Genomic DNA, 15619 nt, shown 5'->3' on the forward strand with positions numbered 1-15619 from the left:
TGTGAGTCGAGAATGGGATACAAACTGCAAGTGCACAGTTCTATCGCGTAGTTTTAAAAGATATCGATCCCACAGGGACTTATGAATCGATATACCGTTATCTAAAGTTACTACGTAAATCTAAGGTGAAAATGTTTGATTGTTTGGGGAAAAACTAAGAGCTAAACTAATATCTAGATTAAATATCAATAAAACGGATATCGGTATGTAGTTCGTCAAAACTAGGGAATCAAGTCTTTGTCGGTTTCCAGGTTTTTTAAAATAAATCGTTTCAGTTAACTTTATTGGTTAAAGGTTTTATCTCAAACTCTCGCTCTGTTGAATAAACCATGATTTTATATTAATGTTGCTGTCACTTATAATTAAGTCAAAAACCATATTTTGAAAGCAATAAAGTTGCAGAAACTCTTTTTAAGAAAATACTGACCGTTTTAAACACCCTTATCTCAAACTCTCGCTCTGTTGACTTAGGTTATATGATTAAATCCAAATGCTTAACTCTCGTCCTCACATTCGATCTTTAAAAATACTTTTTGGAAAAGGTCAGAATTTAATTGACTCTAAAACTTGCTCTCGCCCTGATCTAGAATTAATGCCTAACTCACACTGTCCAGTCAAAACCTCAAACTCTCGCTCTGTTGGTTTTAACTTCTTTATGTTCTTTACTTTTTGTAAAAAATCTTGTTATTAAACCTGTAAGTTGAGACCGTAAAAAGATTGATTCTAATTTTAAGTTTAGATAGACCGACTCAGTCTCGACCCCTTTTTCTGCTTACTTTACATACCGATACCTAGGCAAATTAGCCAGACATGCTAAATAAATAAGAATTTATATCATGCATAAACAGACTCATTCCAGGCAGGCAATATGAATAAACAATAGAATAAAACATTAAAAATTAAATAACGATTAAAGAACCTGAATGCGTAATACAATGGTCTTGAACACTCCACCACAAGCCGGTAGGATTTGTTCTTGGATTCTTCAATTAAACAGTAAATTAAATCAAGGAAATAAAACTAGAATATAACGTAAGGTTAAATCCGGTATAAAGTTGCACAGTAGTTTCCGGTGTAGAAACTACTACGCGAAAAATATCTAAAAGCTAAAAACGGGGAAGATAAATTGCAAGGGGAAAAGAGAAAGTAAAACTTGCAAAAGAAATAAATAAAATGAACAATGTTGGAAAGGAAGAAAAATAAGCAAAGGCGTGAAAAATAAATTTGGCAGAGCTTCCGCAAAACTGAGCGTGCAAAAACTGTCTCTTTGAAAGTTCCCAATTAGCTGCTATTTATACAGCTGCTGGTGTAACTACTTTTCAAGGGTTTCCGTGTGCGTGGTCTCGTTCCGAGGGTTAAGCGTGCGTGGAAGTAGGCTTCAACGTGGTCAGTTGAGTTCCTTGCGCCAAAAATATAGAGGACTGGTGTGACGTTCGTCACACCATGTGTGACGCTCGTCACAGGAGTGCTTTTAGTGTGACGCTCGTCACACTCCTTGTGACGCCCGTCACAGGGGCAACGTGCGCTTTCTTTTGGGCTGGGCTTGGTCTTGGTTATTTGTTTCCTTTTTATTGCTTTTTACACCTCCTTTTCTTCCCTTTTTCACTTTTGCTTCAAAATGGGTACCTGATGTAAATAGAAAAGAAATACTGCATAATATCTGATAAAATGGGATAAATTAAAGTAAATGATAATATAATCTAATTAAGTTAAGTCTTAAAATGTGATATAATTTCGTGTTATCAAACTCCCCCATACTTAAATCTTTGCTTGTCCTCAAGCAAAATTCAGTATAGTAAAAGTTTTAGCCAGATGAAATTTTAAAGCACACATCAATTCGTACTAGGTTGCCAATGGATTTTTGTTTAGGAGGACTTGAGTTAAATCTTGACATCAACAACTACCGTTACAACTTAGATAACCCTACCTTATGCCAATCAGTTTCAAGTACACTATGATAGCTATCCTGGTTCCTTTAGTCTTATTTTACCCGTTTTCATTCTAGCGAAATCACATTAAGCCCTTTATCTTTTCGCGCACATAGTGGAGTAACCGGTTAGTGATTATGATCCGCTTTTAGCTAGAAGTTCTGGTACATAAGTCGGATAACTTCATTATTCAGTCCATTGCAAATTGCGGGGGATCGAACCGTAGTCCGCCCTACCAAGTTCAGTACCAGATTCCTACTGAACCAACTCGTAATGGGTCTTTCGTATTGTGCTTTTGCATGATCTGCAACCTTTAGATTAAATGATCTGGTAAAGATCACCTAATTTAATTAGTGCGTTTCTTGATATATTTATGTATCTTAGGTTACTTTGGGGATCATTCACTTATATTCATCGGCTCTCCACGTAGTTTGCTATTAAGATGGTGCTGACTTCTGTATAAACTACTTGGGGTTGCCATAGAACTAAAAGTTCAAGGAATCGGTATAATAGGTACTTATCCTGATCTAACATATTGAGGTTCTCAAAGCGTTGTTATGGTAATGATTTTGTTTTGATTTCACTCAAATTTTATAGAGTAGGCGACCTTTATATTTATTGGGTGTGTTAAAATTTTTGTTATGGCTCAGGAAATTGAGGGGAATAGATAATAGAAAATTTTCACACTTAGGAACTTAACTTAAACTAAATATATATTATAATAATTTTTTTTTTTCCATAATAAGAAAGGGAAATAACAATGAAAGGGAAAATAGCATACTTGAAAAAAAATGAGAATGGAAAGAATATTGTTTCCCCCCCATACTTAAACTAAACATTGTCCTCAATGTTTTAAGGAAATGAAATACAAGATGGAAAGGAAAAAGAAAATAACAACTAAGGCTGCCTTCCGCCTCTGGTTCTTGGACCTGGTGATCTTTGACGGATGTCTAAGTTGTCGAACCTGTTGAACAACTCAGTAAACCGCTGGTCGGTTATGGCATTCCGAGCATCCTGTTGCTGTTGCATTTGACGCATCATCTGCATCATATCTGCATTCTGTGCCTGCATACCATCGATAGCATCCATAATGTCGTCGTTGGTCGCAGGTCGTCTTCGTCGACGACGTTGGGAGGATGGGCCGGCTGCATTACTGGAAGGGTTTAGCGGGACTGATTGTTGTGTTGGCGGATGATCACCTTGTTCCATTTCTGCAAACTCATCTGTTTGCTGGTTTGTTTGTGAAGGCTCGGTTGTTTCAGGAGCGCTAAGATCGTAGAGGTGGCGGTCCGGGTTTGTGACATCGGTTAGGGTGGTATTGGGTAGCACAACACTTGGGACTGCTTGGTTGTTCACCATAAGATAATAGCCTCCGCCTACTCTGTTTTTAATCAGGCGGCTGGAGCGGCAATAGCTGATATCCATAGACAGGGGAGGTAAGGATTCTAAAGTTTGGAGTTTATCCCCTAGGTTCAGGCCAAGTGCTATGGAGGTTATTAATCCACCAATTATAAAGGGTTGCCGGCCTCTAGCACATAAGGTGCGGATATGATGAAAGAGAAAAGAGGCGGCGTTTACCTTAGTATCCGGTTCGAAAACGCACTGGAGGAAAAATAACTCCTTCGAGTTAACCTTACTGTTGTTTGGTCTTCCAAAAAGTGTGTTTTGCAGGATACGGAGAAAATAACGGATGGTGGGGTTATGGATGTGGGAGAGAAGGAGTTCTTCCCAGTTGTAGGTATTTATACCGGAAATTTTCTTAAAAAGGTCGAAAACTAGAACTGTGTTCCAGTTTGAGGTTGGAGGGATTCTGGCATGCAGCAGACCTTCTGTGGGAAATTGTAGCATGGCACTCAATTCGCGTTGGGTTAGAGAGTACTCGGTGTTAAACATACGGAAGGTTGCCGTACCGGTTAGAAATTCACCTTCACCGGCGGGAGTGGTGTAGTCGTAAGAACTTAGGAATTCTAAGGTTAGGGAAGGGTAGGTGGGTTGGTTATGAGTGCAAAGGAAGGTTAAATCGGCTTTACGGAGCATCCACTCGATACCTTGGAGTAAGCCTAATTGTTGCAAGCAAGTTAAATCGGGGTACCTGGTGGGAGCGACGCCTCGCTGCTGGAAGCGCTCGAATTGCTCTTGCTGATAGTCGTCATCTCCGGATCGGAAGATGATATTTCCGAAATTTTGATTTCCCGCCATTTTGATGAATTTTTGAAGGGATGATTTGGAAAGAAAAAGAAATGTACTTGATATGAGAGAATTGTTTTGTGGTGAATGAAGGAAGTTTTGGTAGGTATTTATAGGAGAAGGATTGGAAGATTGAAAGAAAAAGTGGTTGAAAAGTAATTAAGTGTGGTAAATGAAAAATGAATGGGGAATGTAAAGAATTAAAGTGTAACGTTCGTCTCCAACGGCTCCTTAACGTTCACTTGTCTGAAGGGTGTTACGCTCGTCACAGGGGTGTGACGCTCGTAACAGGCATTTTGCGTGCCGTTCGTCATGGAGTGTGTGACGCTCGTCACACCTCCTTTTTGGCAAGGCTTAGTAGCGCTTCACAGAATCACTTTGGTAGGTATTTAAATGTTTCATTTTGCTTATGATCATTTTTTAGTATGCAATTTTAATGCATTGTGCATGCTTACTTGCTTTGTATAATAATAATGGGTAACAACAGTAGAGCGTAACAGGCATTGCATAATAAAATTAACTAAACAGCTTCAATAAAAAGGATCATAATGTATTACAGGAAGGGAAAATAATGAAATGAAATAGAAATAAACATGAATTCAAACAACATTAATGAAAAAAAATCTAGCCTAAAACTAAAAAACTTAGAAAGAAAAATAACTAAATTCCATCTATCTTCGGATCTCTGGCCGGAGGAGCAAAAGAGTTAACATGATGCCGTAACATACGTAACTGACTTGCCGTGCTGCTCATGTGTTCTAGGACTGCAAGTCTCAAGCTGTGGAAATCTTCCCTGAGGGCGTTTTGTTCTGACATCAAAGCTTCAATGACGGTTTTAATATCTGTTCCTGGCATATGATGTCGGAGATCAGGCATGGCTGATTCTTCGGTCAGGACAGGCTGAGGAGGAGGATCAATATCATAGTAGCCGGATGGAGTCTGAGGGTCAGATTCAGCAAGAGAGATATGGTCAACATAGTGCTCATAGTCATCACAAATCTCATAATCCTGGATGGATTCAGTGGATCCAGCAGGAGTTGGGGTTTCATTCAGGTTATAGAGCCAGTTCCTTTGGTTATGAACACTAGTTCTAGGATCGGGCATGGTGAATAGGCAGAGAACCTGGTTATCAATAATAAGCTCGAACTCATCAGACCCTATGTTTGCTATAAACATAGTGTTGAAGAGGAAAGGTATACTCAGAGTAGTAATGCCACAAAAAGGGTTCAGGTCAAGCATAGGCTGACGTAATCCAATAGCATTACCTATCATAGTTATCAGGCCACCTATTCTAATGGGTGCTCGCTCATCCTGGATAAGGTGGTCCAAATTAGCTAACATAAAAGTAGCACCGTTTACTGGACGGTTCTGGGAAGCACAAAATATGATGAAGAGTTCATCACGTGAAACTGAAGTACTATTTGGCTTCTTCCCAAATAAAGTGTGGGTCAGGATCTTATGGAAATAGCGAAAAGCCGGGTTATGTATGTTTCCAGAGAGAAACTCATGTTCTTCGGGCTCATCATTTCCAGTCAGCTTACCCCAAAAGTGTTCCAGCTCTCTATATTCAAAAAGTTCTTCCTGGCTTATAGTGAATGTATCAAAGGAGGTAGGAAAACCCAAAAGGTTGGTGAAGTCTCTAATATTAAATTGGTACTCCATGTTGAACATTCTGAACTGGATAAATCCTCTGGTAATTCCTTTTCCATGGCTAGGTAGATAGATTAATGAACTAAGGAATTCTAGTGTGAGTCTCCGGTAGGTGGTGAAATGTCTCAGGATAGGGGAGGTCTCCCATCCTATCTGATTCAGCAAAAACAGGACACTCTGTCTCAGTCCAAGGGCAGTCATAGCCCAATCATCAGCATATAAACTAGGTAGCATCTCTCTAGTGGCTAGTTCTTCAAACCTTCGTTTCTGAGCCATTCCTCTGAACTTGATACCCATACGGTCAAAATGTCCCATCTGGTTAGTGTTAACTAGAGAAAAGAAAACATGAGTTTAAGTCAGGATTTGGCCAAATGCCGAAAGAAGAAAAAGAATTATTATTATTATATGGATATATTTTTTTTTTCTTTTGAATAAATCAATAATGAATACTAAATAGAAATTAAAAGAATAATTAAGAGAAAAATAGAGAAATGATAATAATAACAAAATAATAAAATAGCAAATTAATTTGTGGGTTGTCTCCCACTAAGCGCTTTGTTTAAATGTCGCAAGCTCGACAAAGAAACTGTTAAATATAGTCTATGAGTCCTGGGGGCGTTTCGTCTAAGTGTAGAATTTGCGAATCTTCGTTGGTTTCCGCATAGTGATAATGTTTCAGACGTTGCCCGTTTACGGTGAACGGTTCTGTAGATTGTCCTTTTATTTCTACCGCTCCACTGGGAAAGATTTTAGTGATATGGAAAGGTCCTGACCATCTGGATCGTAGTTTTCCCGGGAATAATTTTAGTCTGGAGTTAAATAAAAGTACTGCGTCGCCTTGCTTGAAGATTTTCCTTGATATACGCTTGTCATGCCATTGTTTTGTTCTTTCTTTATAGATTTTGGCATTTTCATAGGCGTCTCTTCTGAGTTCCTCTAATTCGTTTATGTCAAGGATTCTCTTTTCACCGGCGGCTTTGTAATTCAGATTTAAATTTCTAATAGCCCAATAGGCTTTATGTTCTAATTCTACCGGGAGGTGACAGGATTTTCCATAAATGAGCTTAAATGGGGTCGTCCCTATGGGGGTTTTATAAGCAGTTCGGTATGCCCATAAAGCTTCTGGTAGTTTCAATGACCAATCTTTCCTTGAAGTGGCGACCGTTTTTTCTAGTATTTGCTTGATTTCTCTGTTAGATACTTCCACTTGTCCACTGGTTTGAGGGTGGTAAGGTGTTGCTATCCTATGTCTCACTCCATATTTAAGTAGTAGTTTTTTGAGTACCTTGGATATAAAGTGCGATCCACCATCACTGACTACTATCCTTGGGATGCCAAATCTCGGAAATATTATATTTTTAAAGAGTCTAGTTACTACTCGGGTGTCATTAGTTGGAGAAGCTATAGCTTCGATCCACTTTGATACGTAGTCAACCGCCACGAGTATGTATTTGTTACCGAAGGAGGGTGGAAATGGTCCCATGAAGTCTATCCCCCACACGTCAAAAATCTCTACTTCCAAAATACCTTTTTGTGGCATCTCGTCACGTCTAGATATGTTTCCCGCGCGTTGACATCTGTCACACTCCTTAATAGCCGCATGTACGTCCTTCCATATAGTTGGCCAATAAAAGCCAGCTTGTAGGATTTTAGAGCAGGTCTTGGATGTACTTGTGTGTCCACCATAAGGCGCAGAGTGACAGTGTTGGATTATATTTTCTACCTCTTCTTCGGGTACACATCGACGGAAAATACCATCGGGGCCTCTTTTGAAAAGTAAGGGATCATCCCAGTAATAGTGTTTTATGTCGTGGAAGAATCTTTTCTTCTGCTGGTAAGATAAAGTAGGTGGAATTATTCCGGCAGCTAAATAATTGACTAGATCAGCGTACCATGGTATGACAGATATAGCTAAGGTGGTTTCTACTTGCATGTCGGAGTTGTTCTCTTCCAAAGTAGCTATGAGTTTGTCATACGAGAAATCATCATTAATGGATGTTCTTTCTGGTTCAAGGTTCTCAAGTCTAGAGAGGTGGTCTGCTACTACGTTTTCAGTTCCTTTCTTGTCCTTGATTTCTAAGTCGAATTCTTGTAGTAGCAAGATCCATCTTAGGAGTCTAGGTTTAGCATCCTTTTTTATTAGAAGGTACCTGATAGCAGCGTGATCAGTGTAAACTATTATTTTGGCTCCTACCAAGTAAGAACAAAATTTATCTAGCGCAAATACCACTGCTAGGAGTTCTTTCTCGGTTGTGGCATAATTCATCTGCGCTTCATCCAGGGTTCTGCTAGCGTAATATATAACATGAAGCTTTTTATCCTTTCTTTGTCCTAAAACAGCACCTACAGCATAATCACTGGCATCGCACATTATTTCGAATGGTTCATTCCAGTCTGGTGTCTGCATAATGGGTGCGGAGATCAATGCTTGTTTAAGAGTTTGAAATGCTTTTAAACAGTTATCGTCGAATATGAATTCAGCATCTTTCATTAATAGTCCGGTTAAGGGTTTAGTTATCTTAGAGAAGTCTTTGATGAATCGTCGGTAAAAACCGGCGTGTCCTAAAAAGCTTCGTACTTCTCTCACGGTTCTTGGGGGTTGAAGATTTTCGATTACCTCTATTTTGGCTTTGTCTACTTCAATTCCTCTGTTCGAGATGATGTGTCCCAAAACAATGCCTTCTTGTACCATAAAGTGGCACTTTTCCCAATTAAGTACTAAGTTTACTTTTACACATCGCTCAAGAACTCTTTCCAGGTTTTCAAGGCATTCTTCGAAACTTTGTCCGTATACAGAAAAGTCATCCATAAATACTTCCATGATGTTTTCGAGAAAGTCGGCGAAAATTGCCATCATGCATCTTTGAAAAGTTGCAGGGGCATTACACAGACCAAACGGCATTCGTCTATAAGCGAAGGTACCAAAAGGGCATGTGAATGTTGTCTTTTCTTGGTCATCAGGGTGAATTGGTATTTGAAAGAAGCCTGAATAACCGTCTAAATAACAGAAATGTGAATGTTTAGCTAATCGTTCTAACATTTGGTCAATGAATGGTAAAGGGAAATGATCTTTTCGGGTTGCTTTGTTTAGTTTTCTATAATCAATGCACATTCTCCATCCCGATTCGATTCGTTTAGTTATAGTTTCTCCTTTTTCGTTTTCAATAACGGTTATGCCTCCTTTCTTTGGTACAACGTGTACAGGACTGACCCATTTGCTATCAGATATAGGATATATAATACCTGCTTCCAATAACTTGGTTATTTCTTTCTTTACTACCTCACTTAGGATCGGATTTAGTCTTCTCTGGTGTTCCCTAGAGGTCTTACCGTCTTCTTCTAACATGATGCGGTGCATACAAATAGAAGGGCTTATTCCTTTAAGATCGGTTATGTGGTATCCTAGTGCGGTTGGATATTTTCTTAAGATATGTAGGAGTTTTTCTGTTTCGAGTCTTCCTAGATCTGCATTGACTATCACAGGTCGTTCAAGTTCTAAGTCTAGGAATTCATATCTCAGATTTTTGGGAAGTGTTTTCAAATCAGGGGTTGGTTTGTTAAGACACTGCGTAGGGTCCGGTGTTATTGCTAAGCATTGTTTAGATTTGTCTTCTAAAAGATAGTCTGATGATTTGTCTTCTCCTGACTCTGCTTCTTTTATGCATTCATCGATGATATCCATGAAGTAACATGTATCTTCTATTGCAGGTGCTTTCAAGAATTGGGAAAGAATGAATTCAATTTTCTCTTCACCTACTTCGAAGGTGAGTCTTCCTCGTTTTACGTCTATGATTGCACCGGCAGTTGCTAAGAATGGTCTTCCTAGTATAATAGGTGTAGTATCATCTTCTCTAATGTCCATAATTGTGAAGTCAGTGGGAATGTAAAACTGACCTATGCGTACGGGAACGTTTTCAAGGATTCCTACAGGATATTTGATGGAACGATCTGCTAATTGCACAGACATTTTGGTCGGTCTTAATTCTCCCATTTCCAGTCTCTTACATATGGATAAAGGCATAACGCTAATTCCGGCTCCTAAATCGCATAAGGCTTTGTCGATGACAAATTTTCCTATGTGACAGGGTATAGAGAAGCTACCCGGATCCTTGAGTTTAGGGGGCATGTTTTGGATTATAGCGCTACATTCGGCAAGGAGTGTAACGGTTTCGCTATCCTCAAGTTTCCTTTTATTAGAAAGAATTTCTTTTAAGAATTTAGCATATGAGGGCATCTGCGTAATAGCTTCGGTAAACGGAATTGTAACGTTTAATTGTTTAAGGAGATCGACAAATTTTCTAAATTGGCCTACATCTTTGGTTTTAACAAGCCTTTGAGGGTAAGGTATAGGTGGTTTGTAAGGTGGCGGAGGTACATAAGGTTCCTTCTTTTCTAGGGTATCCTTATTACTCTCTTCCTTTTCCTTAGGTTCACTTTCCTCAGTAGATTTCTTAGGGTTTTGGTTTTCTATCCTTGGATCAGACGGTCCTTCCACTTCCGTTCCACTTCTTAATATAATTGCATGAGCTTGGCTTCTCGGATTAGGTTGGGGCTGTCCAGGGAATGTACCAGTTGGTGCAGCAGTAGGTGCTTGTTGTTGAGCTACTTGAGATATTTGTGTTTCTAACATTTTGTTATGGGTAGCCAAGGCATCTACTTTGCTTGCTAGTTGTTTAAGTTGTTCGCCAGTGTGTATGTTCTGGTTTAAGAAATCTTTATTGGTTTGTTGTTGGGAAGCTATAAAGTTTTCCATCATGATTTCCAAGTTGGATTTTCTAGGGTTATTATTGTTAGGATTTGGTTTCTGATATCCCGGAGGTACAGATGGGGTTTGATTCGGAGACTGTCCAGGTGCGTATAGAGCATTATTACTCTTATATGAAAAGTTTGGGTGGTTCTTCCAATTTGGGTTATAGGTATTCGAATAGGGGCTTCCTTGAGCATAGTTTACTTGCTCTGTTTGGATTCCAGTCAAGAGTTGACATTCCGCAGGAGTGTGGCCTTGGATTCCACAGACCTCGCAATTCTGAGTTATAGCAACCACGGCGGTTGGAGGTGATACGTTTAAACTTTCAATCTTCTGGACCAAAGCATCCACTTTTGCATTAACGTGATCAAGGTTACTTATCTCGTACATGCCAGTTTTCGGTTGAGGTTTTTCCACTGTTGTTCGTTCGGTTCCCCACTGATAGTGGTTTTGGGCCATGCTCTCGATAAGCTGGTAAGCATCAGCATAAGGTTTGTTCATTAGTGCACCACCTGCAGCGGCGTCTATTGTTAACCTTGTATTATATAAGAGACCATTATAAAATGTGTGAATTACTAACCAGTCTTCCAAACCATGGTGTGGGCAAAGTCTCATCATGTCTTTGTATCTTTCCCATGCTTCGAAAAGAGACTCGTTGTCTTTCTGTTTAAATCCGTTTATCTGGGCTCTTAACATAGCTGTTTTGCTTGGTGGAAAATATCGGGCAAGAAAAACTTTCTTCAACTCGTTCCATGTGGTGACTGAGTTGGAAGGGAGAGATTGAAGCCATCTTCTAGCGCTATCTCTTAATGAGAAAGGAAAAAGACGAAGTCGAATTGCCTCTGAAGTGACACCATTAGCTTTAACAGTATCAGCGTATTGAACAAATACGGATAAATGAAGGTTTGGATCTTCGGTAAGATTTCCAGAGAATTGGTTCTGTTGCACAGCCTGCAACAACGAAGGTTTAAGTTCAAAGTTGTTTGCTTCGATTGCGGGCGGAGCAATACTTGAATGCGGCTCATCTTGCGATGGAGCGGCGTAATCTCTAAGAGCACGAGCTGGTTCTGCCATCTCGGTTAAAGAAGGAAAAATGTTTTTGATATCAGGAAGGTTTATAGGAGGGAGATTGTTTTCAGCACGATATTCCCGAATTCGTCGTAAGACTCGGAGATATAGTTCGATATCGTTGATTCGTAAATAGAGCGGTTCGCCTTGAGAGCGAGTGCGTGGCATACAAATCAACGAAAGAAAGAATAGAAGGAAAAATAAACCTTAGTCTCTACAGCGTAACGGAAGAGTTACGATATCGATTGAATAAAAGTCCCCGGCAACGGCGCCAAAAACTTGATCGCTCGACTGTGTGAGTCGAGAATGGGATACAAACTGCAAGTGCACAGTTCTATCGCGTAGTTTTAAAAGATATCGATCCCACAGGGACTTATGAATCGATATACCGTTATCTAAAGTTACTACGTAAATCTAAGGTGAAAATGTTTGATTGTTTGGGGAAAAACTAAGAGCTAAACTAATATCTAGATTAAATATCAATAAAACGGATATCGGTATGTAGTTCGTCAAAACTAGGGAATCAAGTCTTTGTCGGTTTCCAGGTTTTTTAAAATAAATCGTTTCAGTTAACTTTATTGGTTAAAGGTTTTATCTCAAACTCTCGCTCTGTTGAATAAACCATGATTTTATATTAATGTTGCTGTCACTTATAATTAAGTCAAAAACCATATTTTGAAAGCAATAAAGTTGCAGAAACTCTTTTTAAGAAAATACTGACCGTTTTAAACACCCTTATCTCAAACTCTCGCTCTGTTGACTTAGGTTATATGATTAAATCCAAATGCTTAACTCTCGTCCTCACATTCGATCTTTAAAAATACTTTTTGGAAAAGGTCAGAATTTAATTGACTCTAAAACTTGCTCTCGCCCTGATCTAGAATTAATGCCTAACTCACACTGTCCAGTCAAAACCTCAAACTCTCGCTCTGTTGGTTTTAACTTCTTTATGTTCTTTACTTTTTGTAAAAAATCTTGTTATTAAACCTGTAAGTTGAGACCGTAAAAAGATTGATTCTAATTTTAAGTTTAGATAGACCGACTCAGTCTCGACCCCTTTTTCTGCTTACTTTACATACCGATACCTAGGCAAATTAGCCAGACATGCTAAATAAATAAGAATTTATATCATGCATAAACAGACTCATTCCAGGCAGGCAATATGAATAAACAATAGAATAAAACATTAAAAATTAAATAACGATTAAAGAACCTGAATGCGTAATACAATGGTCTTGAACACTCCACCACAAGCCGGTAGGATTTGTTCTTGGATTCTTCAATTAAACAGTAAATTAAATCAAGGAAATAAAACTGGAATATAACGTAAGGTTAAATCCGGTATAAAGTTGCACAGTAGTTTCCGGTGTAGAAACTACTACGCGAAAAATATCTAAAAGCTAAAAACGGGGAAGATAAATTGCAAGGGGAAAAGAGAAAGTAAAACTTGCAAAAGAAATAAATAAAATGAACAATGTTGGAAAGGAAGAAAAATAAGCAAAGGCGTGAAAAATAAATTTGGCAGAGCTTCCGCAAAACTGAGCGTGCAAAAACTGTCTCTTTGAAAGTTCCCAATTAGCTGCTATTTATACAGCTGCTGGTGTAACTACTTTTCAAGGGTTTCCGTGTGCGTGGTCTCGTTCCGAGGGTTAAGCGTGCGTGGAAGTAGGCTTCAACGTGGTCAGTTGAGTTCCTTGCGCCAAAAATATAGAGGACTGGTGTGACGTTCGTCACACCATGTGTGACGCTCGTCACAGGAGTGCTTTTAGTGTGACGCTCGTCACACTCCTTGTGACGCCCGTCACAGGGGCAACGTGCGCTTTCTTTTGGGCTGGGCTTGGTCTTGGTTATTTGTTTCCTTTTTATTGCTTTTTACACCTCCTTTTCTTCCCTTTTTCACTTTTGCTTCAAAATGGGTACCTGATGTAAATAGAAAAGAAATACTGCATAATATCTGATAAAATGGCATAAATTAAAGTAAATGATAATATAATCTAATTAAGTTAAGTCTTAAAATGTGATATAATTTCGTGTTATCAAACATACGTCATTAACATTAAAATCTATTACACCTTGCCACCTACAAAGACTAGTTCTTGTCCAACAGATTCATTATCTCTTGAGTATCCGATGGATTTTCGGATCTCATTTGTTTCTGTCTGAGGAGTGTTGGATACCACTTGGTTTGTTCTAAGGAGATCCAAAACTCATCATTTTGTTACAAGAATTATCATAACTCATTTTTTCATCTGAGGATTACCAGATGTTATCATCATTTTGTTTTTAGGATTTCCAGAACTCATCTCATGGTTATGAGGATTACCGTAACTTATTTTTCCATTTGCGGGTTACTATATGTTGTCATCATTTTGTTCTTAGGATTTCCAGAATGCATCTCAGGGTTATGAGGATTACTATAAATCATTTTTTCATAAGAAGATTACCAGATGTTGTCATCATTTTGTTCTGAGGACTTCCAAAACACATCTCATGGTTACGAGGATTACACTAACTTATTTTTCCATCTGAGGATTACTGATATTGTTATCTATTTGTTATGAGGATTTCCATAATGCATCTCATGGTTACGAGGATTACCATAACTTTTTTTTTCCATCTAAAGATTACCAGATATTGTCATCATTTTGTTATGAGAATTTCCATAATGCATCTCATGGTTGCGAGGATTACTATAACTCATTTTTTCATCTGAGGTTTACCAGATGTTGTCACTTTGTTCTGAGGATTTCTCGAATGCATATCATGGTTACGAGGATTAACGTAACTCATTTTTTCATTTGAGGATTAATAGTTGTTGTCATCATTTTCTTTTGAGGATTTCTAGAGCGTATCTCATGCATGCAGGTATTACTGTAACTTATTTTTTCATCTACAGATTACCAGATGTTATCACTTTGTTCTAAGGATTTCTAGAACCCAATATTTTGTTACAATGGATTTCCGTAACCCCCTTTGAGTTCGAGGATTTCCGAATACCAGTTGGTATGTTCTGAGGATTTCTAGAACCCACCATTTTGTTACGATGGATTTTCATAACCTTCTTTGATTCCGAGGATTTTCGGACACCAGTTGGTTTGTTCTGAGGATTTTCAGAACCCACAATTTTGTTACGATGGATTTCCGTAACCCCATTTGAGTTCGATGATTACCGGATACCAGTTGGTTTTTTCTGCGGATTTACAGAACTTGTCACTTTGTTACGACATATTTCCTTAACCCTCTTTGAGTCTGGGAATTTCCGTATACACGTTGGTTTATTCTGAGGATCTCTAGAATCCACCATTTTGCTACGATGGATTTTCGTAACCCCCTTTGAGTCTCATGGTTTCCGAATACCAATTGGTTTGTTATGAGGATTTACAAAACCCTCCATTTTGTTAAGATGGATTTTTGTACCCCCCCCCCCCCTTTTGAGTCATAGGATTGTCGAATACTAATTGGTTTATTCTGAGGATATATGGAACTCATCATTTTGTTATGATGGATTTTCATAACTACCTCTTTTGAGTCTGAAGTATTTTCGGATGTGTCCTTGTGCTGATGTATTTCTAGAACATTTTTATTTTTATCCCATGTATTTTCGGATGTATCCTTTTGTTATGATGTATTTCCAGAACCTTTTTATCCAATGTATTTCCAGGAATTTCCTTTTGTTCTGATGTATTTCCTGAATGTTTTTATTTTTAACGATGTATTTTCGGATGTGTCATTTTGTTTTGATGTATTTCCAGAACCTTTTTATCCAATGTATTTCCGAAAGTTTCCTTTTGTTATGATACATTTCCATAATTATTTTCTTTATATCTAAGGTATTTACACTACGCCAAAAACTGGAATAGACAGCGCCCCTTAGAGGGCGCTTTATTACAAAAGCGCACTCTAAAGTAAAGAGAAAAAATAAGGAGCATACTATTGGAATAGACAGCGCACTTTAGAGGGCGCTTTTGTAACAAAGCGCACTCTAAAGTGAAGCGAAAAAATAATGAGGAAATGGAGGGACACCAATAGAGGACGCTTT

At 38.5% G+C, this 15619-nt stretch overlaps 1 pseudogene; it reads left to right on the plus strand.

The window, feature by feature from the left end:
- Positions 1–11101: 11101 nt before the first annotated feature.
- Positions 11102–11201, plus strand: LOC127099004 (uncharacterized; annotated as a pseudogene).
- Positions 11202–15619: the final 4418 nt, after the last annotated feature.

The sequence above is a fragment of the Lathyrus oleraceus genome, chromosome 6 (assembly GCF_024323335.1).
Source record: "Lathyrus oleraceus cultivar Zhongwan6 chromosome 6, CAAS_Psat_ZW6_1.0, whole genome shotgun sequence".
Classification (NCBI taxonomy): domain Eukaryota; kingdom Viridiplantae; phylum Streptophyta; class Magnoliopsida; order Fabales; family Fabaceae; genus Lathyrus; species Lathyrus oleraceus.